The following is a 26,175-nucleotide window of genomic DNA, read 5'->3' as shown; positions in this document are numbered from 1 at the left end:
TCTAGAAAATCATAAGACATATTTATCTCATTTAATAAGTTTTAAATGAACATCTACACACAGACAGCACTATGCTTACTGAGGACATGGAATCTACACCTATGATATGAATAGTATAATTAAAAAGTTTCTATAAATTAAATAACAAGTAAAAGAGAATTGCAAATTCTAAAACAAAATAAATATGTTAGCTACTTTTATTTTTTCAATTTTTATTTAGAAGTTGGAATATTTTCCTTACTGAAGGAGAACATTTCCAAATCATATTAAAAACTGAAGGTAAAGTAAAATGTTTACATCATTAAGTGGATATACAAAAAGGAGCTTTAATGTTAATACTAGGAATAGCCTGTAAAAACAGAAGAAGAAAACTAGATAAGTAAGACTTTTGGCCATACATTAACACTAGGTTATCATTTATTCATTTATGTATTCATTCATTCAATTAACGCTTATTACAAACTATGGATAGCCAATATGCTAGTAACTGTGGAACACTGAAACAAGTGTAAGATTAAATTATATAGTGGTGGCTACATTTTACTAGTAGGTTACTAGTAGTTTACATCACCCAAAGTGGTAAGTGCTTTAAACATATTGTGTCATGTAATCCTCTGAACAAGCCAATAAGATTGACTTTCATTGTATCACAGTGGACATGCATTTTGGAATGAGAAATTCCTAGAGTCCCAGCCCTAGTTATTCATGTAAGCTTTTAGCTATGCAGCCTTAGGCATGCTAATTAACATCTGTAAGCCTCATCAGTAAATGGGGGAAAATGCATCCCATTTCATACAAATGAGATAAAAGATGTATGATTTGTATACTTATTTTCTTTTACATAGTGCTAAATAAATGTTATGAGAATAAGGGCTAAATATATGATATCTATTTCTATAAGGCTTTATTATCCCCATTTTACAGATGAATAACTGTGTCCCAGAGAATATAAATAATATAGTAAATGTCCTCCTGCTGGTAAATAACAGAACTGGGATTTGAACTATAGCGCAGCTGGCCCCAATGTCTGTACTTCAAACTACCATTCCATATTGCCTTAGTTTCGGACTTTAAGAAGTTTTTCGTGTATTTGGTGAAAAATACATATGTTTGTAATCAGATATTAAAATGAGAGTATTTCTCTCATGAATTTTGAAGAAACGTCAAGAAAGATACAACAAACAAGGCAAGGAGACGGATTAGTTGTACAGAATATGCCGAGACACCATAAAAATAGTTAAGCCAACATCAACGCTTCACCTACCTTGAAGTTTTAAAATAATTGAAATTGAAACAACTGGTGTCATTCGGAGAGTGTTGCCAACAGGCTACATGTTATCTCATAAAGAATGAGAGGGACATGCCTCCCACAGAAACACTTAGATAACTTGGCATGAGTCTGAAGTTTGAGGGTCACAAAGATAATGCCTAACTTCACTGAGAATATTCTAAGGGTCAAAGTCCAGGCTAGATGGATTTGGAATGGCATAGGTATACAGGGCTTTGTTGAGAGGGCTGACTATATTAGAACCAAATGGCCTGATATCTTTCAAAGAGTAATCCCACACAGGACCACCTGGAAGGGCAAAAATACCACCCAGAGACTTTGCAGATGGTGAGGAATCAGCAATGGGTACAGCCAAAGAAGTGACGCCATCCACACCAAATGATTTCTGTCGATATTTCCCAGTGGAAGTTTCTATAAGGAACTTAGAAAAATACCCTATAAGATAATGAGCCTGAAATTGCACATCTATCATCAGACGACACCTGAGTCAGATTACAATTATACCAGTCAAGTAAAATCTTTTTTATCACTTTCCTCACATTTCCTAGATCCAATATGGAGAGGCCAGAAATTATAGCTAGTTTAGTGAATCGAGAAGGGCACGGATTGGGACTAGCAAACATTTTGACCCTGTACCCGCCTAGCCACCACATCACCACTTGAGGTATCCACCATGGTGGGAGAACTTTCAAATGCTAAGAGCTTGAAGTTGTGATATTCACATTAGAACTTAATTACTAAAATGGGTCTGTAATCAAAATACAACGTGTAGGACCTGTCACAAATACCATCACCTAAAAAATAATTTACAACACATCAGAGAAGATATCAAAATGCCTAAATGCAGATAGTGGCTTGGGAAAGGAAAGGTAGCCACAGCCTTTCAGAGCCATATAAGTTACAATTTATAAGAACAATTAACTAATGATATAGAAGATAAGAAGAAGAGTCTAGAAAATTCTCAAATATTGAGTCAAGTGATATCAATTACATAACGATCCATATTAATGAAGAGACAACAATAACAGGAGAAATCCTAAATCATGAATCTATTCAATATTAGATAATTCATTATATAGTTCAGATATTGCACATGAATTGTCTCTTCTGGTCAAGAGAATACGGGTTAAAAAAACTCTTCTGTACCCAGTTATTTGGAAGAACAGTTCTAGCCCATCAAGCTAGGATAGTAATTTTTCTCCGTCCTGAATTTTAGAACAGAGAGGATTTTATTTATATCTACAAATTGGTGTTTAATTTCTTCTCATGAGAATTCTGTCAGAATTTCCTTGGTGTCTTATATCCTCATCTCACTGTACCCGAAGCAGGTAGTATGCCATTCCTTATGTATTGTGTCATACTCATTTCAGACTCAGGGGCCACTTCCAAACTCGGGAGGATTAAGGAACTTTATCCTGATATTTTAAAATTCAAACAAGTTACTAATCTAGCAAGATGTTGTATATCCTATTCCTATTAAAGAAGCTTTTGCCTCAATGTGAACCTAGTGCTTTGCTGTGAAGTTTGGGAACTAGTTCCTGCTTCTCTCCCCTGGAACTGAGTCATAGTGCTGCATCTCCATCTTCCACCTCACTGGAGATGTCAGTTTTGCTGTTATCACTTCTTTGGTGTGCTACGACAATAACGTCCTAACACATGTGTGTAGTTGTTTCCCACATCGAGTACCATGTTGCCAGAATGACTTATACAACCTGGAGCGATAGTAAAAATCTTCAACATCGTGGAGGGCATAGATAGTAATTACTCAGCTCTTTTGCTGTCTGGAACCAAATTGTGGGGTTTTCCTTCTTGCTAAGCATGATGTTAACCTTCTGGTCATTGACTTCTGGCCCGGTAGGAAGTCCCAGGGGAGAAAATGGCAGAGGAGTTAGAGGATGATACTCAAAGGCTTAAGGTGGTAACTATTTATATTTCTTTGTGTTTGTCAATTGGTCCAGTCATTTTTGTACATATCAGCTACATCTATGATCAAACCAATAATTGCCTTATTTGAAAGCTCATGCAGATTTGTAAGGGGAACAATGAATTCCTGGCTTATAGCTCAATTTTATGGAATGGATTCAGGAAAATCAGTGTTGGACAAATGTTCTAAGTTCACTTTCACATCGAATTGCTAGAGCAATATTTCAGATCTATGAATTTGATATATAACTTAAATCCATAGTACTGACTGTAAACAGAAATGCAAAATGTATGCACTTTTCCACTGCAATTCCCTACCTTTTCTAAAGTCCGGTCATAAATACTTTTTTGAGTGCCTGTGTTGTTAATATTGTGTTATGACCAAAAAAAGAAGAATAAAGGTTTTTGTCTCACATTTTGATGAGTTAGACATGTGATTCAATAATTACAGGACTATATGATGAGTGTTGATAGTATTATGTCCCAAGTTCCCTGGGACTAGATTTAAGAGTGACTCACCAAGCATAGCAGACCAGGAGAAAAAATGGAGTTAGGAAAAACCTTTCTAAGGCGATGACATCTAAGGTTAGTCTGGATGAATGAATAGGAGTTGAGCTTCACTGATTTTTGCAGAAAAGGAGAAAGTAGCAGGGCAGGCCAGACAGTTTGCATAAAGATACTGCAGCAGAAAAAGTAATGTCTTTTTTGGCAAAGAACACACAGCAGGGGAAATGTGAATAGAAGATGAGGGAACTGATCATAAATGACAATTACAATATGCAATGGAGTTTTAAATTTATCTAGAAAGAGTTGAGTGGTCATGTTCCATGATTACAATTACACCCTTATAAACATCCTCAACTGCTCCTGCTGCCTTTAAAACTAAGTAGAATACTAAGATTTGAATTGAAGAAAGTGTATTTTAAAACTGACGTGGGTTGATGCTTTGTGATTATTGTATTATCTATCTCCCATATACATCCATACATTTTTTAAAAGAAGGTAGTGTGGCATGTTTATATTATAGGTCCTAGAATCTAGTCATTGCTCAATAAATATTTTGAATAAGTGAATGATGTCTTTAAACCAAACAAAAGAGCCACCAAAACAGGAATCTTTGTCTCTTGTTTTTCTATTCTATGGCCTTATGCATTTTATGAGAAATGTAAATATCATGCTATGATAAATCATTCCTGGGTTCAATGACACATGTAATTTAAATATTTTAGGAAACAGAATGACTTCAAAGTGTTAACCTTGCCATAAGTTCCTGTACTTGACCAATTTTATTAACTATTTTAGGAGAAGAGTTATTGTAGCAAGATCTTACTACTTGAATGAAATCCAATCACACTTAATCCAAGAAAGCGTTTTCTCTAGACACTTGTTCTATACTTGTAGTGACTAGTTTTTGTACTATTTGTCAAGTCCTGACTCTAGGACGAGTTGTATGTGTCACTATGAAAGTCTGTAGCATCTGTGTAAAATCCTGCCTCAGTTTCAAAATATACTTGTGGGGTGATACAAAAAGATAGCTCTATGGGACAAACCCAAAGAGATTTATTATAATCCCTCTCCATGGCAAGGTAGAGCCATTGGTGAAGAAGCTGGGAATTAATTGGTCATTTGTGGAGCACATCATTGATTGGGAGTGTCTGCCCTGCCTCCCAACTCGGCTGCCCTACCCTGGACTCTGCTTCAAAATAATTTGACCCTACCCTGGCAGGCCTTATGGCAAGTCTGTTAGCTCATAATTTATCAAGCATAGCATGTGGGACTCTCAGGAAATCCAAGTAAATTATTTCCTTTTCTGATCATGCCACTGTAATCTTTTAACTAGGTTTGCATATATAGGATGGGAAATGTTATTTTTCACAGTAGAATCTTTCCTGTAGTCCAAATAGGGGTGCAAATAAAATATCTAAGCAATTATCTAAAATTATTTAACAATCTCTGCCAGGGTGCAAGCCCAGAAAGGAGAAATTATAACAAAGTCCCGGTTACTTGTCTCTACTCTTCACTTTTCCTCCTACGTTGTATCCTCTTGCTACCATAGACATCACTTAATAAAAGGTGAGCATATGTATTATCTTTTATATATTACAGAAAAAGCTGTGCGCAGATTACTCCAGGATTGACCCTTGACATACTCAAAGTGAATTTTTTAAAAATTATGCTTCCTTTCTTGGTACAATAGCCTGACTTTCAGGGTAATTTTCTCACTGCAAAAATACTATTTTCAAGTTTCAGAAGCTGAACGTTTTCTTGATAATGCTCTTTGATTTCTATATAATAAATTCTATTATATAATATTACCACATACTACCATTACCACCACCATCCCCATCCCCCTAGTCAGATACATGCCTTGGTTAGAGAAGAGAGAATGTCTTGAGTACGGAAAAACAAAAGGGAAAATAACATTAATATTTAAAAGGTAATATTACATGAATATGAAACTAAAAACTGTTCCATGAGTAAATGCATACGTGAAAAGCTCAAAGAAGCAAACTTAAACACATTCTTAACTTAGGACGTCATAGAACATTCAAAATAATAATGTAAAATGTGTGTATTATAATATATATAAAGGCAATATAAAAAATATCATTTTGTGGAGTGTGTTTTACCAGAAGTGGAACTACTGTTCTAAGTTAATAGAATGAATGTAAAATTAAATGATGTATGAGATTTTTTTTCTAGGCCTTAATGCTAATTATTCTATCACTTAACATAAATTTAGCTTAAGTTGTCTGAAAAACAACTACATTATTGTAAGAAAAATGGATGTGCTGTGGTCAAGAACAGGCCTAGGCAGACATCCAGTCCAGCATGACGCCGCGAGTTTAGAGCACAGGTGCACAACTCCGCTTATTCTGTAACCACGCCACGTGAGGCGCATTAGGTGATCACCCACGTGAGCTTGTGCTTGACTCAGAGCCACTGTTGTCTGTAAAAGGTATAATTACCCTGCGAACGCTGTGCATACGGCTCGCGCCTAGGCTCGCTTGCGCCCGGAGAGAGTAAAGCCATGTCGAAACTGTCTAGATTTTTTGAGTGTTTTCCCAGCTACACTCACCCATCTCTGACCTCAGTTAGCGCCTGACAACTGGCATCACGAATAGGATTCCGCAGTGAGTGAGTCTTCGGTCCCCGCTGATTCCGGGTTGGCCATGTGGCTCTAACATGGGTTGTGGTACCCTGTGGCAGCTGTGCTGCTTGGATGGGCTCTGGTGGAAACTTGGGCGGCAGTAGATGGGTGCCCCACGAGCATAGAGAAGGCGCTGAAGCAGCTGGAAGCAGAGAGCACTGAGAAGGAACAAACCTTTGCCGGCAGAGTTGGATGGGCATTTTTGACCGCGCTGTGAGCAGTATATATGCAGTCCCTGAGGGATGCAGAAGTAAGGACCCTCAGGCACAGGTGGGGTGCCTGGAGACCCGGCTACACAGCTCAGAAAAACAGAAGTTGCCGTGAATGGGGACCTCCAGGTGCGGGTAGGGCCCCCGGAGGGCCGGCTAACAAGCTTGGAAAAGGAATTAGAGGCTGCTGTGAGTGCAGGCCTGGAGGCCTTTGGCGGGACTGAGTGGGACTGAGGGGTTCATGCCACAAAAAAGGTGAATATGCGCACCTTCAGGGGGTCCCCCATGGGAGAAAAGGGGGCCTCAACGAGTGACATGTTCACACATGTGGATAGATTTGACTTTGGCCTGGGTTGACCGAGAGAAAATCGGTAAGCAGCCTTCTTTATGGGAACCCAGATAAGTTTTCCGGCAAACCTGCTTACATAGGTTATGAAGACCGGTCAGTGAAAGTGAAACCTGTATCCTTGCACCTCTGCATCAGCCGCTTGGCTCCCCGCTTATGCACTGTATATATCTCCCTCACACCTGAATACATTCTGAGGGCGGATGCTTTACACGGCTTGGCAGCTATGCCGTCTGTCACGGACTTGACGGACCACTTGACGACAGAATTACGACAGTACCGCGATGTGGTGGGCTTGACCAATGCATTCTCAATTAGCATTGCTCTAGAGAGCCAGGAACAGTTTGGCTTCATGGGAAGGCAACAGTGGACTTTCACGGTGTTGTCGCAGGGCTATATGCATAGCTCCACCCTATGTCCTGGTCTTGTTGATGATATTATGTTTACCTCTGATTCTCTGGCAGATTTAGAAGCGGCAACGCTCTTCTTGCCTAGAATTAAAATAGTACAGCTGAGACCACCTTCCTGGCAGCCAAACGGGCTTTTCAGCAGGCACAAGCCCTATGGGTAGTTGACCAGGGGTGCCCGTTTGAGCTGGATGTGCATGTGACCACAGATGGCTTCGGCTGGGGCCTGTGGCAGCGCACGGAGCACTTGAGAACGCCAGTGGACTTTTGATCCCATCTATGGAAGGCAGCTGAGCTCCGCTATTCCTTGATAGAGAAATAGCTATCAGCTGTATATGCCGCCCTGCAGGCTTGTGAGAGTGCGACAGGATCGGCTGCAGTGGTCCTGCAGACAACTTACCAGATAGCAGGATGAGTGCATTTGTGGGTAATGACCCCCTGGACTGGGACGGCGCAGACGTCCACCTAGTAACCGGGTACGCTGAATACAAGGCCCTTAGCAGATTGCAAGAGGTCTTGGGACCTGTAGTCCTAATGCAAGATAAGGCCATGAGGCCTGAGGCACCCCTAGACCCTAAGCCTTCTCCATTTAAGGAAGGGCATGCCCCCATTTCCAATGAGGCATGGTACACAGATGGGTCTATACGAGGTGCTCCTGCTGCCTGGATTGCTGTCACAGTCCAGCCTAGTACTGACACCATATGGTTTGAAACCTGGTGTGAACAAAGCAGTCGATGGGCTGAACCCAGAGCAATGTGGATGGTGATCACCAAGGAGGTGACACCTATGGCAATCTGTACCAGTAGCTGGGCAGTTTATTGAGGCTTAACCTTGTGGTTAACTACCTGGAAGTTACAGAAGTGGCTAGTCACCAGCCCATGTGGGGCCAAGCCATGTGGCAAGACCTATAGGAAGAAGGATGACCTTCTCCGACCAGGTATGCAGACAAATGGTAACCTGCTGTTGCCTGCCGCAATGCCCCTAAAGGTAAGGGAACAAAAACCTGGCTTAATGTATAAAGCAATGTGTCTGGAATTGGTGGGTTCTTGGTCTCACTGACTTCAAGAATGAAGGCGGCGTGTCTGGAGTTTGTTCTTTCTGATGTTCAGATGTGTTCCAAGTTTCTTCCTTCTGGTGGGTTCGTGGTCTCGGTGGCTCAGGAATGAAGCTGTGTGTCTGGAATTGGTGGGTTCTTGGTCTCGCTGACTTCAAGAATGAAGCCGCGGACCCTCGCGGTGAGTGTTACAGCTCTTAAGGTGGCGCGTCTCGAGTTTGTTCCTTCTGATGTTCAGATGTGTTCGGAGTTTTTTCCTTCTGGTGGGCTCGTGGTCTTGCTGGCTTCAGGAGTGAAGCTGCAGACCTTCACGGTGAGTGTTACAGCTCTTAAGGCAGCGCGTCTGGAGTTGTTCGTTCCTCCTGGTGGGCTCGTGGTCTCGCTGGCTTCAGGAGTGAAGCTGCAGACCTTCACGGTGAGTGTCACAGCTCTTAAGGCAGCGTGGACACAAAGAGTGAGCAGTAGCAAGATTTATTGCAAAGAGCGAAAGAACAAAGCTTCCACAGCGTGGAAGGCGACCCGAGCGGGTTGCCGCTGCTGGCTCGGGCAGCCTGCTTTTATTCTTTTGTCTGGCCCCACCCATGTCCTGCTGATCGGTAGAGCCCAGTTGTCTGTTTTGACAGGGCACTGACTGGTGCGTTTACAATCCCTGAGCTAGACACAAAGGTTCTCCAGGTCCCCACCAGATTAGTTAGATACAGAATATGGACACAAAGGTTCTCCAAGGCCCCACCAGAGTAGCTAGATACAGAGTGTCGATTGGTGCATTCACAAACCCTGAGCTAGACACAGGGTGCTGATTGGTGTGTTTACAAACCTTGAGCTAGATACAGAGTGCTGATTGGTGTATTTACAATCCCTGAACTAGACATAAAGGTTCTCCGCATCCCCACCAGACTCAGGAGCCCAGCTGGCTTCACCCAGTGGATCACTCACTGGGGCTGCAGGTGGAGGTGCCTGCCAGTCCCGCACCATGCACCTGCACTCCTCAGCCCTTGGGTGGTCAATGGGACTCGGAACTGTGGAGCAGGGGGCGGCGCTCATCAGGGAGGCTCGGGGGAGGCACAGGAGCCCACGGAGCGGGTGGGAGGCTCAGGCATGGCGGGCTGCATGTCCTGAGCCCTGCCCCGTGGGAAGGCAGCTAAGGCCCGGTGAGAAATCGAGCACAGCGCCGGTGGGCTGGCACTGCTGGGGAACCCAGTACACCCCCTGCAGCCGCTGGCCCGGGTGCTAAGTCCCTCATTGCCCGGAGCCGCAGGGCCTGCCGGCTGCTCTGAGTGTGGGGCCCACCAAGCCCACCCCACCCGGAACTCCAGCTCGCCCACAAGCGCTGCACGCAGCCGCGGTTCCCACTCGCGCCTCTCCCTCCACACCTCCCTGCAAACTGAGGGAGTGGGCTCTGGCCTTGGCCAGCCCAGAAAGTGGCTCCCACAGTGCAGCAGTGGGCTGAAGGGCTCCTCAAGCACGGCCAGAGTGGGCGCCAAGGCCAAGGGGGCGCCGAGAGCAAGCGAGGGCTGCCAGCACACTGTCACCTCTCAGCAACATTGGGGTAACGTCACCATGGGGTGGTTACCTGCCATAACCTGGAGTTGTTGCTCCCTGTATTGTTGCCGTGGCTTGTGTGCCCAAAGCCTATTTATAAATTGTGTATCGGTCCTATCTGCCCAAAGCCTATGTGCCAGGCTTATATGTCAGACCTGTGTGTCCAAAGCCTATGTTCCCCATGGGCCTAGGGGGTGGAGTGTAAGGAAAATGGATGTGCTGCGGTCAAGAACGGCCAGAGGCAGACATCCGGTCCAGCATGACTCAGCGAGTTCAGAGTGCAGACAAACAACTCCACTCATTATGTATGACCACGCCACTTGAGGAGCATTAGGTGATCGCACACGAGCTCATTCTTGGCTCGGAGCCAATATTACCTGTAAAAGGTATAGTTACCCTGCTAACGTTGTACATATGGCTCACACCCAGGCTCACTCACACCCAGAGAGAGTAAAACCATGTCGAAATTGTCTATGATTCCTCAAGTGTTTTTCCAGCTACCTGCCATTCGCCCATTGACTCCCATTGGACCTAAGTTACAGCCTGACAATTATTCTTGATTATTTTTATTGGTTTTAATAAACATTTTTGACAGAAATTTAAAAAACTAAACCAGCATTAAAATGAAAACTGCCTAATTTCTAAGATAGTTGTATGAATATATTAATATTTTATTTTGGCCATATTTGGCTCAACCACAAGTTTGAAAATAGTATCTTCAAAATATTTTAATTTTCTTTTTAAATTTTTGTGTAACCTGGTAATCTCCACTTGGTTCATAATATTTTTTAAAAGACAAAATCATATAAGTTATCTTTGGGTAAATTAAAATACCAACAATATCACAATTTAATTGCTGATTTTTTTACCATAAAGCCGTAAGTTATTTGTTACACATTAAATAAGCATGACTATCATATTTCAGCATTCTAAAGCAAATTAACCTCTGAGTGTTGTACGTGAACACAGAATGGAAATTATCATAATCGTTATTAAAAATTTGTGTACTCATTGACTAAGTCTGGCAGTGATGTTTTAAATTCCTTATTGGATATTATGTGCTTTGAAGAGCCTTAGTATGCGAGGTAAACAAATACCACTTTAGACAGTTAATTTTAAAGAATTATGGACTGAACGTCAAAGCCATTGATGAGCTAAGATAAAATATAATTAGTACATTTTATAAAATAAAATCCATATTTAATAAACACAGCCGTTACGTGATTGGTATGTACTTGAAAAGTAAATAAAAATTGATTACTTATGGGTAAGATATTAAGTGCCATCAGCTGTTTCTAATTTGGAAAATGTTTTCAAATAATCTCTTGAGTTTACTTAAAACTTTTTATTCTAGAGAGCAAGAAGTTTTCCTGAAATAAGGCTATTGGCTACAATGAAAAGAGTGTATATTTGTAGTATTTGTTTAGTAATTTGATAAGGTGTAAAAAGCTTTTGAAATGCATTTATTTAGTGATAAAGATAAATTTAAAATAGTATATAGTGAGTGATTTAATAATTTGGTCAAACAACATTTCATATAATATTCAAATGTGTCTGCATCCTTGGGACATTAAAAATATTATATATTTATTAATTGTAAAATATCCTATGATGGTGTTTTACAGGAATAAACCATTTTCTCACTTTACAAAAATGATAGTTTATATTGTTTTCACAACTTTATTATTAGCTTAGCCTTGCTGAGTATTTAGCAGATAAAATAAGATAGATTACCTAAAAAGGATAGTCCTTTCACAAATCAAACTAGATTTTGTAAAAATCACCAATCAAAAAAGCGTAAAATCAAAATTTATTTAGAGGAATATCTAGAGAGTCCAATAAAGATAGATACAGTTATGTGAGCCCTGGAACTTATTCTATATGTCACATTTATAAAGTTATATAATAGCATACAATTATTTTTAAATATTTCCAATTTTTATAAAAATACAACTGATGTAATTTTACAATTTTATGTTGTCAGTCAAAACAAATGTTTGCTATCCCAAATCAAAAAGGACCATAAGTAATAGAAATGCTGTTCTTATATTGAATAAAAATAAGTGTAAATGTATTTAATTTTCTGATACCAAAATTGGTGTTAGCACTGACCTACAGTAATGAAATTCTTAAAAGTAGAAAAGTTTGACTAGGTTTTGCAAAACACATGTGAGCCAAATTAAATTCATGTTTTTAAGTGTCTAGGTAAATTAAAATTGTGTGTGTGTATGTGCTTGTGATTTTTCAAATGGTAACTTAGAAACTTTCAATAAACAAGCAACCTGCGGCTTCAGTAGGCAAAAGGTTGGGTGATATTCAGACACAAGTCTAAACATGAAGACAATAATAAAAGCTTCATTGATTCCTGAGGGTCAGAGACTTGGAACAAAGACGTTCCAACCTATCTTTTCTAATATTGACCATTAAATATTTAATATGACTTGTTGGCAAGTGAGTAAATAGTTGTTATATATCAAGTGTGTTTTACAGGTATAATCTAAACATATTTAAACATATTGCTAATTTATGTATTCTTGCCCCAGTGAAATCTATAATTGATTTTCCAAGAAGATTTTTGACTTGAGTTCGTATCTTTGCAAAATTTGAAAGAGAAAGATAAATTGAGTTAGTGAAAATTCTTTTTTCCATGATTTTTCTTTATGGGTAAAAAAACAAAATTTTACATTTTTTCCAGTAAAATAATTTCAAAATGGATGATCTTAGATTATAATCTACCAGCAAAATATAAAAATGGAAACATTTTAATCTTATCTATTGATTAATATATAATTATTTGGTAATTAATTGTATTACTGAGTAAAATTTCCTAACAAAAGTAATTTTATAATATATCATTATCATATTCTTAATAATGAAGCAATTAAAATTAAAAAATTTCTGGAGTATACTTCTTTTTCTCTGTCTCTTGTAAAATAGAAAAGACAAAAAAGTTTCAAAACCACTGGAATATTAAATGACATGATCCAAATACTTCAGTGGGAGTCACCTTAAATAACAAATTCTTACACACTTAACATACAGATTCTGCAAATATCACGAAGATAGCAAAACCAGGATTACAGTATGGATAGAAATGTTTTCTTTGTCAGGTTTGCCAACATTCCTACAGGAGGGCTACCCACACCCAACTAAAAATTTATGTACTGGTAGTAAGAAATTCTCTTATACCAAAATTACATTACCTTTTCTTTTCTAGAAAGTAACTTGTTTTTTTTTTTTTTAAATGATACCTCACAATAATAAAAGTGTGAAGAAGAAATTTTAAAGTTTCCCAATCTTACCACTCAGAAATAACTATTGTTTACTTTGTAATAGATAGCTCTATAGATATATCCCCAAAATGGCATCACACTAAATATATTTTTATTTTACTGTGAAACATAATATAGAAATAAAAAATTTCATAAACACATATTTTACAAGTAATTATAAGGCAAATAATTGCATAACCACTATCTGGGTAAATGAACATTGATAGTCACATAAGGTGTCTCTCTGTGTCCCTCATTGATCACAAAACCATCCTTCTCCCTGGAAGGTATCTTCTCTGACGTTTTTCCTAATTACTCTCTTTTCTTTTTGGTTTAAACATCTGTGTATAAACCCTTAAACATTAGAGCTTAGGGATTTTTTGAACTTTGTGTGTATGTGCATGTATTGTTTCTTTGGTTCAACATTATATTTGTGAAATTCACACAAGATATTCTATGGAGTTCATGTTCACGACTGTACGATGCTCCATCATACAACTCTACCAAAAAGTACAAATTCTTTCTGCAGTATTTGGATTGACTATTACATAAATTATTTGGGAGCCTTTTTATATGTGGACACTGATGCACGTGCAGATGAGTTCCTCTTTAAAGTAGGAATTTCTGTCATAGGTAAATTTATCTTCAACTTTACTAGATAGGGTTAACCTATTTTTTACTGAATATATTAATGTACTCTCCTAATGGTAGTGAGTGAGATTTTCTGTTTTCCCAATTGTCACCTATAATGTTTTTAGTTTTTGCTATTTGATAGGTTTATAACAGTGTGTCATTGTGATTTAAATTTATATTTCCTTGGTTAATAAATAATAAGATATATGACTATTTATTGGTCATCTGGATTTTTCCTTTTGCCATGTACTTGTATAGGCCTTTTGACCCATTGATCTGTTGGGCTGTCTTGTTTTGCAGGAATTTCTTTTATAATCTACATGTTCTAAACCATTTCTCTTCATATTCAAAAATTCTAAATTTTAATAAAGTAGACATACAATATTTCCTTCAATGATTAGACATTTTCTTGTCACATTTCTGAAGTGTTTGCTTATGTAATATTTATGAATTAATTTTTCTTTTACATCTAGACTTTTAACACACTCAAAATTGATTTTGCTATACATGGGATGTTAAAGATCAATTTCACTTTTTTTTTTAACCTGATAGCTAATTTTTCAAGGGCCAATTATAAAAGCATTTCTTTGTCTCCCACCTACCTAGGACACCCTTTGTCATATATCAAGTTTCTGTGTACACACATATTTGTTTTAGGGTTCTATATGATGTAATGTTAGTTTATACATGTCTATAGCATTCTGCTCCAAGGCAGCATTGTTTTCTTACTTAGAGCTAAAAGAAGCGAGTCTTTCAAGCTTTTCTTTCTTGAAGGATTTTCTAAGTATTCTTGGCATTTTGTATTTTTATTTAAATTTTATAATCTTTTTGTCAAGTGGCACCACACACACACACACAAACATATATATATATACACACACATACAGTACTCTGCTCCCCACCCTGGTATTTTAAAATTTGAATTGCAGATAATCTATACATCTATGAACACAGTATAATCTTTGAGTTTACTTAAACTTTCTTTAGGGTCGGAACATGGGATTTTATTCTTTTGTTCATAGACAACTTGGACATAGTTTATTAATAATATTCCTGTGTATCTTTCACTTTGAATGATATCTTAAATGACACTTTATTTTCTAATTGGTTGTGGCAAATATCTACTAATACAACAAAGTTTTCTGTATTGACCTCTGTCTAGCAACCTTATCAAAGTCACTTCTTAATTCTATAAATTTCCCTATAGAAATATTGAAGTTTCTATATGTATAATGTTATCTGTAAGTAATACAAATTTTGCTTTTTTCTTTGTAACTGCAAACCTAGAATTTTTTTTACCTTATTGCCCGGAAAAGAGATCCAATCTAAGTCGAAAAGAAGTGGTGAAAGTGACCATTCTCATTCTATACCCAAACCCAGAAGAAAGGTTAAAATATTTGGCCATTAAATACATAATTGCTTTAGGCATTTGTAGTCACTTTTAAATCATAACATTAAAGAAATCTCTATTTCTAATTTGATTTTATTATTATTATAAATGGGTGACAAATTTAACAAACACCTTTTTTGCATCTGTTCACATGATCATATAGGTTTTTTCCTTTATTTGGTTATATTTATATTCCCATATATAGTTGACCCTTGAACAAAGTAGGGGTTAGGACCCATTTCTCCCACCTCACACGGTTGAAAACTTGCATATACCTTATGACTCCCCAAAACTTAACTAATAGCCTACTGTTGACTAGATGACTTACGATAACATAATCAATTAGCATACATTTTGTATGTTACATATACTGTATATACAAGCTAGAGATAAGAAAATGTTACTAAGAAAACCATAAGGAAGATGTATTAGTTCATTCTCACGCTGCTATAAAGAACTGCCCTAGACTGGGTAATTTATGAAGGAAAGAGATTTGATTGATTCATAGTTCAGCATAGGTGGGGCAGCCTCAGTAAACTTACAATCATGGCAGAAGGGGAAGGAAACACATCCTTCTTCACAGGGTGGTAGCAAGGAGAAGTGCAGAGTGAAGCAGGTGGGTTGGGGAAAGCCCCTTATAAAACTATCATATCTCATGAGAACTCACTCACTATCATGAGAACATTATAGAGGTAACTGCCCACATGATTCAATTACCTCCCACCGGGTCCCTCACATGACACATGGGGATTTGGGGAACTACAATTCAAGATGAGATTTGGGCGGCCAAACCATATCAGAAGATAAGTACATTTACATTTTAGTAAGAGGAAGTGAATCATCGTAAAGCTCTTCAGCCTCATTGTCTTTGTGTTGAGTAGTCTGAGGAGGAGGAAGAGAAAAAGGAGAGGTTGGTCTTACTGTCTCAGGGGTGGCAGAGGTAGAAGAAAATTCGTGTGTACCTGAAATTGTGCAGTTCAAAGTATGTTCTTCAAGGGTCAGCTGTAAATACATGTATGGAGTGTATATATATGGTACACTATATATGTACATCTAATATGTTACACATATATGTACACACAAATATGTGTATATATCTGTTACAAAAGTATTTCTTAATTCCTATCATATTCTGTATTATTTTTAAAATATAAAATGGGTTTTGGATGGTCTCAAGGCATTTTCAGCATCTATAGAAATAATCATAGGTGTGTTTTTATCTTTTTATCTAATGATATAGTATGTATTGATGATTTTTGAATACAAGGCTATTACTGAATTACTTATATATTTTCTGATATTTAGAATTTTATTTCTTATTTATAAAAAATATTGATATGAGTATTTCAGGCTGTTCATTTCTCTGTGATTACTGATTTATATGTATTGTTTATATTCTATTATGTACTACCTTTAATCAATATCATATTTTTAGAGATTCTGTAATTTTCATTTGTATTTCTTCTTTTTTTTTTTTTTTTTTGAAACAGAATCTCACTCTTTTGCCCAGGCTGGAGTGCAGTGGTACAATCTTGGCTCACTGCAAACTCTGCCTCCCAGGTTCACGCCATTCTCCTGCCTCAGCCTCCCGAGTAGCTGGGACTACAGGCACTCACCACCACACCTGGCTAATTTTTTGTATTTTTAGTAGAGACAGGGTTTCCCTGTGTTAGCCAGGATGGTCTCAATCTCCTGACCTCATGATCTGCCCACCTTGGCCTCCCAAAGTGCTGGGATTACAGGCGTCAGCCACCATGCCCGGCCTGTATTTCTTCTTTCACTGATAAATTATTTAATGGAAAGAGATTTTTTAAGCTTCCATGTGGAATGACATTTTTTGGTTTCTAGGATTATTATGTTTCAATATTTATTGCATTAGAATAAGAGAATGTTATTTATCTTATGTTTATTTTAAGCAATTTGAGATTTTTTGTAATACAACATGTGATAAACTGTTCAAAAAGATTCATTTAAACTTGAGAAAAATATGCATCCTCTACTAATGGGTGTAAAGTTTTATGTATATTAACAAATCTACCTTCTTGATTTTATTGTTTAAACATTTTATATCCTTACTTATTCTTGCCCACTTCATTTATCTTGAACTGATAACTCTCTCTCTCTCTCTATATATATATATGTATATATATACACACACATAAAATATAACATTTTAATAAAACATTAGATTATATATATATCATAAAGCTTATTGTTATATTTCTATTTTCTGTTTCATTTTTGGTTTTTATGGGTTTTTCAGTCAATTCTTTACTGTTTGTATGCCTAAAATTTTTGATTGACTGTCATATGTTTAAGAAGAAAAACAACTATAAGGGAGGCTCTTCTTGTATAGAGAGAATTTACTTTTTCTTCGCACAGGCAGGTAAATTGCTAGCCATACGCAAGAACCTATTGATTCTAAGCTGGACTCCAGTCTTTGCAAGCACTAGTCTATCCATAATTCTCTCTTATTCCTAGAATATGGCCCTCGGGTTCTGAAGAGAATCTGGATGATCACAGGATTCCTTCTGTCGTGCATTCCTTGAACTCCCATTTTTATCCCAAAACTCCCATTTTTTGTCCCCTCAGGCTTGAGAGACTTTAAGACTGCCCAGCTTCTCTGATTGTCACCTTTTGCTTCTACTCAGATTCTTAGTATCTTAGATACTGCCTTTGAATTGGCAAGTGCCACAATAAAAAAAAAAAGAGTTTCAAAAATTAGTTTCAGAATTCTGGTCTTCATTTTTTTTTTCAGAATGGTGATTCCACAAGTCCTCGAATTCTTGGTAGCTTTCTGATTATTTTAAATAGATAAATTAAACTTTTTCCCAGCTTTTCTGGTTGCTATCAGTGGGACACCTTGTCTGAAGTAAGCTGGCCTATGGTTGCCAGCCACACCAACTATTAAAATAAAATACTGGACTTTTGATTAAGAATTTCCTTGTTTATCTTTTTACTTAACTTTGGCAATAAATTATTCATTTACAGTGTTTTATGTACAAATACCATGATTTTGGGGAAAAATTAGTGCCTTGAAAATTCAAAATCTTTCCAAGACATCCTTAACTATTAAGAAGAGACAGAGTTAGGTAGATTTTTCTTTTCCAAAAAAAGAGATGGTATAGCTGATAAATAATAAGGAAGAAACAATAAATAGGATAATAAGGATAAATTAGGAGGATGAGTAATTGGTTATGACCTTATGCAGCTTATAATAGTAAAGGTAAAAACTACTATTTAATAGCAAAGAAAATCTGTGACATAGGCAGGTGATTATACCCGAAGGATAAGTTCTGGTTTAAGATAATGAGCATAGTTTTAATTCAACACAAAATTTTTATGGGCTTGAAAAATTACCCATTTCTCAGTTCAGGTGGGAGAAAGAATTAGGTGCTTATGAAATCATTAATAATGGTGATATGAAATTGGAACAATTATAACAAAGAAAACATTTATCCAGGTCCTAGGCTTATGACAACTACATTTTTAGATACTTCATTATAGAATTTTATATAATACATAAAGATTTAATATATGGCACAGGAAACTTCATTATCAGCTAAGTGCCTGTTATGCACATGGTGAGAACATTACTCATAAAACCTGGCTTAAAATTTACCTGTGTTTATTTATACTTGACAGGAAAAAAATTTTTAAATGTACCCTTGAATATAAAGCTAGATTCTCAGTTCAAAAGAGGCATAAATTGGCATGGACAAAATATGACACATAATGAAAATTATTAAATCCATCATATTCTATGTATTCTGCTTTGTTTCCATGTAAATTTTCATCCTGAATATTAAGAGAGGTCTAGCTGTACTTGAATATTAATATGAAATGAAAAAGATATCAACCAGTTGGTCCTTCTTTTGTAGTGTTGCCAACAACTTCTATAAAAGGCTAACCAACACTTTAAAACTTGACCAGTAATTTAAATATTTAACTCAGTTAATCATAAATATTTTTAGCCTCAATTTGATTTATTTTTATTTTAATTAAAATATTTTAGAATTTATAAGGCATAGCCTAAAGAATGCATACACACACACACACACACACACACACACACACACACACACCTTTCAGCATTTTTTATTTGGAAATTAGAATCTATAAGTAACCTGCATAAGAGGAAGATAATAATGGTTAAGAACTCATACACATCTGAGCTGTTATAGGTAAAATTAATGTGTAATGTATTTGCATGCAAGTGTAGGAATCATTTTATCTATGTTATTATCTTTTGGGAGATATACTTTCAAACTTACTCATCCTGGAAATTACTCATCTCACTAAGTGAAGATGGTTTAAAATTCCCGTCCACCCGTTGCCTTAGCATAAGCAACAGTCATTTCATACAGTAGATACATGGCCAAAACATCAAGAAACACAGAGAAGACAAAGCAGAAAGTGTGTCTGCAGAAAGGGACAAAAACTTGGCAAGATGTCAGCCAAGGAAATTATTACATGCTATGTATTTTGTAAAGTATATTGAATCATAAAGAATTAAAATTACAGTGCTATTTAAAGAAGTATTTTTAAAAAAGAAATTATGTGAAAATAATAATAAGGACCTTAATGCAAAAATCGTAGAAAGGCAAGCAATAAAAATGATTTGGCCATATAGAAAAGTATCATGGGTCTTGAATAACGTGATCAAGAATAGCAATACAGGCTTAACTAGAGGAAAGAAAAATTTGAAATCAAAATTAGAAACAAGCCATCACTGCTAGCTCTATTTACATATCTATAAATCTCTATATCTATCTATTATCTATCTCTCTATCTGTTTATCTGGACAAACTTAAAAATGCTGAATCTTTGTAGCCATTTAAGAAATAATTAATGCCGTATCTCAAGGTACGCAAGTCTCAGAAGCAGTCTGGGTGAGCATGGGTGTGGGACCATGCTTGGCCATGTTGGGGCTCTGGGGAGCATGGGTGTGGGAGACTGCTTGGCCCTGTTGTGGGCCCTTGCCCTTAGCTCATCAAAGACAGGCACTCCTATTTCGTCTCAGAGGCTCTGCTTCGTTAGTGATCACAAAGCAAATGATGATGACACAATCGGAAGTGTCAGATGACAGGCACTTGTGCAGCCACCCTTCCACGAATGATTCCCTATTTTCTTCTTGTTGCCTGATCTCCTACTGGATAAAGTCTATAACTTCCTGGCTCCTCATACGTTCCAAATACCATCACAGGTAATGACTTTAACTTCAATGGCCATAAGTGAGAATGACCCTGGATGTCAGGCACTTTGCTAAATATTAGAGATGAAATAAAAAGGTACTATCTCTGACCTCAGGAATCTTTAAAGATCATTGAGAGATGCATATAAGCAGGGTAGCACAAGTGAGTGTGAATCACTGGAGTGAGTTAGAGTGAGTCAGCAACCTGTGTTTGAATACTAGCTCTATTACTTTTCAGCTCCATGACCTTGGGCAAGTTACTTACCCCTTTCCAAGCTTTGTTTTCCATACCTGTAAAATGGAAATATTAATAGTTCAGATGTTTGAGGGTTTATTTAAAGCAGTAAATGGGAAACTCATAAAATATTCAGAAGAGTCTTGGCATATAGTAATAATTCAGTATATGACATTATTTTAATTATTATTAGTGGGAGTAGGTATAAGTGATATGTGATATATTAGAAAGGCATTGGGCTCAGATGATAGAGATGGTTTCTGGGGGAAGTGACTAGCTGAAGGAAAAAGTAAGTCAGTGAAGTAGAGGAATAAGACAGGGGATGGAACACACAATAAGACAGAACCCAAGCAGAGAGAGAGTCAGGATGTTCAAACGTGTCAAAAATCTTATAGAAGCACAAAGCATTAGGAACCTGAAAGTTGTTCAATATGACTAGAGTTTAGACTTAAAAAATCCAACAATGGAAGTACATAAAATAAAGATTTTTGAAGTGTACCTAGGGTCTACATTATTTATTTCTGTAAGCCTAATTAAGGAAACCATAGTTAAAGTAGTTCTTATGCTGTATTGTGTATTTAACAATTTCATAGTAATTATTTTGTTGTTTTAAGGTTATGAGATTATTAATGAAAGAAACTTTTGTGTTTGACATGTTTACTACCCTTTATATACACAAAAGATTATGCATAGACTGTATCAGGCTTGAGAAAAATTACAAAAAAAACAGTTATGTAATTCTGTCACACATATGTACATTTATGTGTTATAAATATTTATCATTTTTACATATAAATGTGCATACATAGATACAGTCCAGGAAAGGAATTTTAGAAGGATTGTGATTCTAATTTTATAAGCAAAGAAGTTGGAATTCAAAGAAGTTAAATAATTTGCCCAGGGTCATTTAGCTTGCAAATGATAGACTCAGCATTTTAATCCAATATTCTTTCTGTTACACAGTTCAGACTGCCAGTTGAAAGGTATCTACAAAATTCTAGTTGAAAGATATCTATACTTCTCCCATTTATTTTAGTTTTCTTCAACTTAATTAATTTTTGAATAGGTAATGTGTAAAATGAATTTCAAAATACTACAGGCTCTATTTACATTCTGAAATATATCTGCCTCCTAACCTTGCAATTCCCCTTCCTTGAGACAAGCCCACATTCTGTAGAGACTGCTCCTTGTGCAGTTTATCTCTTGGGCTCTATTATCTTAATTAAAATTACTAGAGAAAAATATAAATAGTAGGCTTCTAGTTTTATGACAACTGCTTTTTCATTCAAAACCTCATGTTTCCTTTCTGGCTGCCCCATTTCTCATATTTTCTCCCACTGCAGTTTGTCTGTTACACAATTATTCACAAAGGCTGTGTAGGAAGACTGTTTACTAGCCCTGTTTACCAAGCAGCTGTGTGAATTTGGGCAAGTACTTCACCTTTTTTGTTCTATAAATTGTCTGCTGGTTGGAATAGCATGTTTTACATTCCTTCTGGCCTGTGGTCTGTAGTTCTTTGAAAGCTTCATCATCATAAATCAATTTCATTGTATCATTTCCCTCTCCAAACTAAAATTGCTCTTTGTTAGTATCTCAAAAAGATCTTACCTCTGCAAACAATTTTTATTGTCTTATTTCTTATTAATCTCTCTTAATATCCCTTCCACTTAAGCCAGATCAATTGGGTTCTAATCTATGGCCATCTTTCCTGCATATGCTGCCAAGTTCCCAGAACTAAACCACTTTTTATTTGCCAATACATGCCTTCTACTTATGTTAAAATCTAATAGTGATCTAGCTTTTCACAGAGAAGAATTTTACTGATTTCTGTCTGAGCCCTTACTTTAGTGCTTTCCTCATTAAAAACAACAACAAAACAACAAGAAAAAAAACAACAGCATTTGTCCTGTCAATAAATCACTATTAATTTATTTTGTCTATACTTCTGAAATTCTAAGTATATACAAGGAAACGTGTAAACCAAAATGAAGGCTCCATGAGAGTAGAAATTGTTTTGTTTGCTTATTTATCCCAAGTTCATAGAGCAGAGTCTGAGACAGGACACATTCCGTAAATACTTGATTAATGAATAAAACATCTTTTTTATTTCATTTATTACTTTATTTTATTTTATTTTATTTTTGCTAAATAAGATAATAATACACACTCTATTTTGTAGATAGCATTTTATTTTCACTAAGGAAAATTGTGATTTGTCCATACAGGCTAATTCAGAATTGTAGAAACAATATTGCAGAAATAATATTGTATTCCACTGCTGTTCTCTGGCATATTATCAGATAAATTTTATACAAAATGCCATTGCAAGCAATGCTAATGTCCTACATGAGTGAATAAATTCATAAAGTGCATTCCTGCAAATGGAGTCCACAGGACCAAGTACACATAAATTCTAATTGGTCTGTGTTTGAATACTCAGTAGAGGGTATCCCATGTCACACCTTGACCAGAGATATATGTGAGTTTTTGTTTCTAAATTCCCTTAACATCCATTTTGTTATCAAACTTTTTTTTTATATTTGCCAATCAGAGTGATTTAAAAAAAGGTTTTCAAAATGAAGTTTTAGGCTTTATTCCCTTATCATGGTTGAAGCTGCTATGTGTCACCTAAGGGCTGTTTTTAGCTCCTCTTATGTTCTCTCCCTATTCATTCCATATGTCCATTTATGCAATGGAAGTTTTGATGTTTTGTTATTGATTTTAGTGCCTTCTTTACATATAGTTAAAGCATTCGTTTTTTGTTTTTGTTGTTGTTGTTTTCTGAGATGGACCCTCTCTCTGTCTTCTAGGCTGGAGTGCAGTGGCACGGTATCAGCTCACTGCAACCTCCGCTTCCCCGGTTCAAGCAGTTCTACTGCCTCAGCTTCCTGAGTAGCTGGGATTACAGGCACCCACCACCATGCCCAGCTAATTTTTGTATTATTTGTAGAGACGGGGTTTCACCATGTTGATCAGGCTGTTCTCAAACTCCTGACTTCATGATCTGCCCGCCTCGGCCTCCCAAAGTGCTGGGATTGCAGGCATGAGCCACCACACCCGGCCAAACATTAGTTCTTATTCTGTGATTTCAGTTACTAATTAATTATTTTTTTCTCAGTTTGTCATTTATATTTTGATTTCTTTTCCACTGGTGCTTATTTTAATGCAGTTTATATAGCAATATTTATGTCATTACCCATTTCTACATTATTAAAAACAATTTTCTGTGTGTTCTCCTTACACTTGTATAGTTCTTTTTAAATTTGAAGTCTGTTTTTTTCACGATTCTTGTTGTATAAGTTGCGTCATTCAAGTTATTTTTCATTTCTCATAGAGTCGATTCAATTGTATCAGTATCATTTGCCAATACTGATTCAGAGGCCATCTTTATCGTGTACTAATTTTTAGTATTTATTTTGGACTCCTAATTGACTTTTCATTTATCTACGTATATATTCAGGCTTCAAACCACAGTGCTCCATTGATGATGTTATATAATATCTTTGAATATGGGAGCAGAGGATTTAGTTTATCAAATTAGTATCTCCTTTTTTTGTTTTTATTTATTTACTTTTTTGAGGCAGGGTCTCCTTCTTTTGCCCAGGCTGGAGTGCAGTGGCAAGAACACAACCCACTTACATTATTCTCTTTTAATTTAGACTTTTCTTGACTTTACTTCCTTGCCATTTTTCCTTCCAAATGAATTTTAGAACACTTCCGTGCTTTGTTTTTTAAAAAACAACTGTTTGTATTTTTATTAAAACCAAGCTACAATAGAAGATTAATTTGGGAGAATTCATATTTTTATAATGTTGGGTCTTTTAATCTAAAAATGTGGTAAAGCTTTTTGTTTATTCACATTTTGTGTTTTTGTTGCTGTTGTTTCTATTTTTCTTTTTTGTGCCTGATAACATTCCATAGCTTTTTTCACATAGCTTTTACATATTTATTGTTAAGGTAATCCCTAGGTATTACATTATTTTTGTTGTTATAAATGGAGTCTCTTTTAATCATATCTCCTACTACTAAGTGTTTCTGTGTGTCATTCCTTGTATAATTGCGTACTTTTTACTTTACTAAAATTAATGTTATCTGGAGTACAGATTTCTTAATGTCAAGTGCAACTCAACTTTTATCAATGAAAGTGCTTTTCTTCATGTCATTGAATGTTTTTCAACAGAAATGTAATCTTCTCTGACAATAAGTTTGAAGTTTTCGATTTCCTTTTGTGGGAAAATCTGAAAGTCTTTTTCTTTTATTTTAATGTTGTGAGTTCCATGGTTTGTTATTTGGCTTAGGTGACAAAAATTTAGATTTGTTTTGTGATAAAAACTATAACCTTTTATTCTCAGAGTTGAGTTTAGCTCTTTTATACTCATTAACATGATGAGACAGTCATCAATAAAACCATCAGTAGTGGAATCATCCTATTTTCATAGTTGCAAATAAATTTCCCTTAGATTTTTCCCAACCCATTCCTGCCCCTCACCATGGAGAATGGTGCCCTGTATTCTTTTTGTTATTCACTGTTTTGTCAATCTTAGTTTTGGGGATTTGGCATTTAGGAATCTCCTTTCTAGTTTCATTATGGATGAAGATCATGTATGTTCTTCCCATTTTTCTGTTTCTTTTTAAGTAATCTTTAAGCAGCAAGAAAATGAGGTATTTTTCTGCCATTTAAAACCTGGAATTTCAAAGTTAACTCTTATATTTCTTGTAACTCCAATCAAAAATTATTAAGGAGATACTTTGAAATATAGTAATTTGGATAAATTAGTATATTACCATATTTAAATCTAAATAAGGACTAGGTCAATTATTTGTTTTTCTGATTTGAGATTATGTTAAATCTGTGTAATAATAGATTAATAGGTGACAAATAAGTTTCTTAAAATAGAAAGGCAATCAAGGAAAATTTACAGCATATTGGGGGAAGCTAAATGTGAATGTTGTAAAAAAATATCTATTCTTCATAATTAAAAACGTTTATGAAATGTCAAATAAAATAAAGTATAATAAAAATAGCACAAAGTATGAAGAATATTAGTCAGATCTTTGGAATTACTTTTTAATTTTCTCAACTTTGTAGAAATAAAAAATTCAAAACAAATTTTTGACATGAAATATATAAGAATTTTAACTTATATGGAGTACATGATAATAAAGTTAAAATTAAGAGGATATAATAAAATAGGAAGACACTAAGTTTTAAATATCTGTAATTATCAAGACCTGACATAAAATTCACATAAAAAGAAGCAATTTAAAAATATAAATATATAAGTAATTAATAATATAAGAATTTGATATTAGAGAATACAAACCTAAACAAATTTAATGTGTCACATTTTACCTGTTGAATTGACAAAGTCATTAAAAATTATAACATAGTTTACGTATATCATGGTAAATTAATTCATTCTTCAGTGAAATAATCTAACAGTACAATCTCTGTATCCTTACACACAAATATCTTTTTTTCTTTGAGACGGAGTCTTGCTCTGTTGCCCAGGCTGGAGTGCAGTGGCGTG

Source organism: Nomascus leucogenys, chromosome 12, assembly GCF_006542625.1.
Source record: "Nomascus leucogenys isolate Asia chromosome 12, Asia_NLE_v1, whole genome shotgun sequence".
NCBI classification, from domain to species: Eukaryota; Metazoa; Chordata; class Mammalia; order Primates; family Hylobatidae; genus Nomascus; species Nomascus leucogenys.
Note: the sequence above shows the minus strand (reverse complement) of the source record.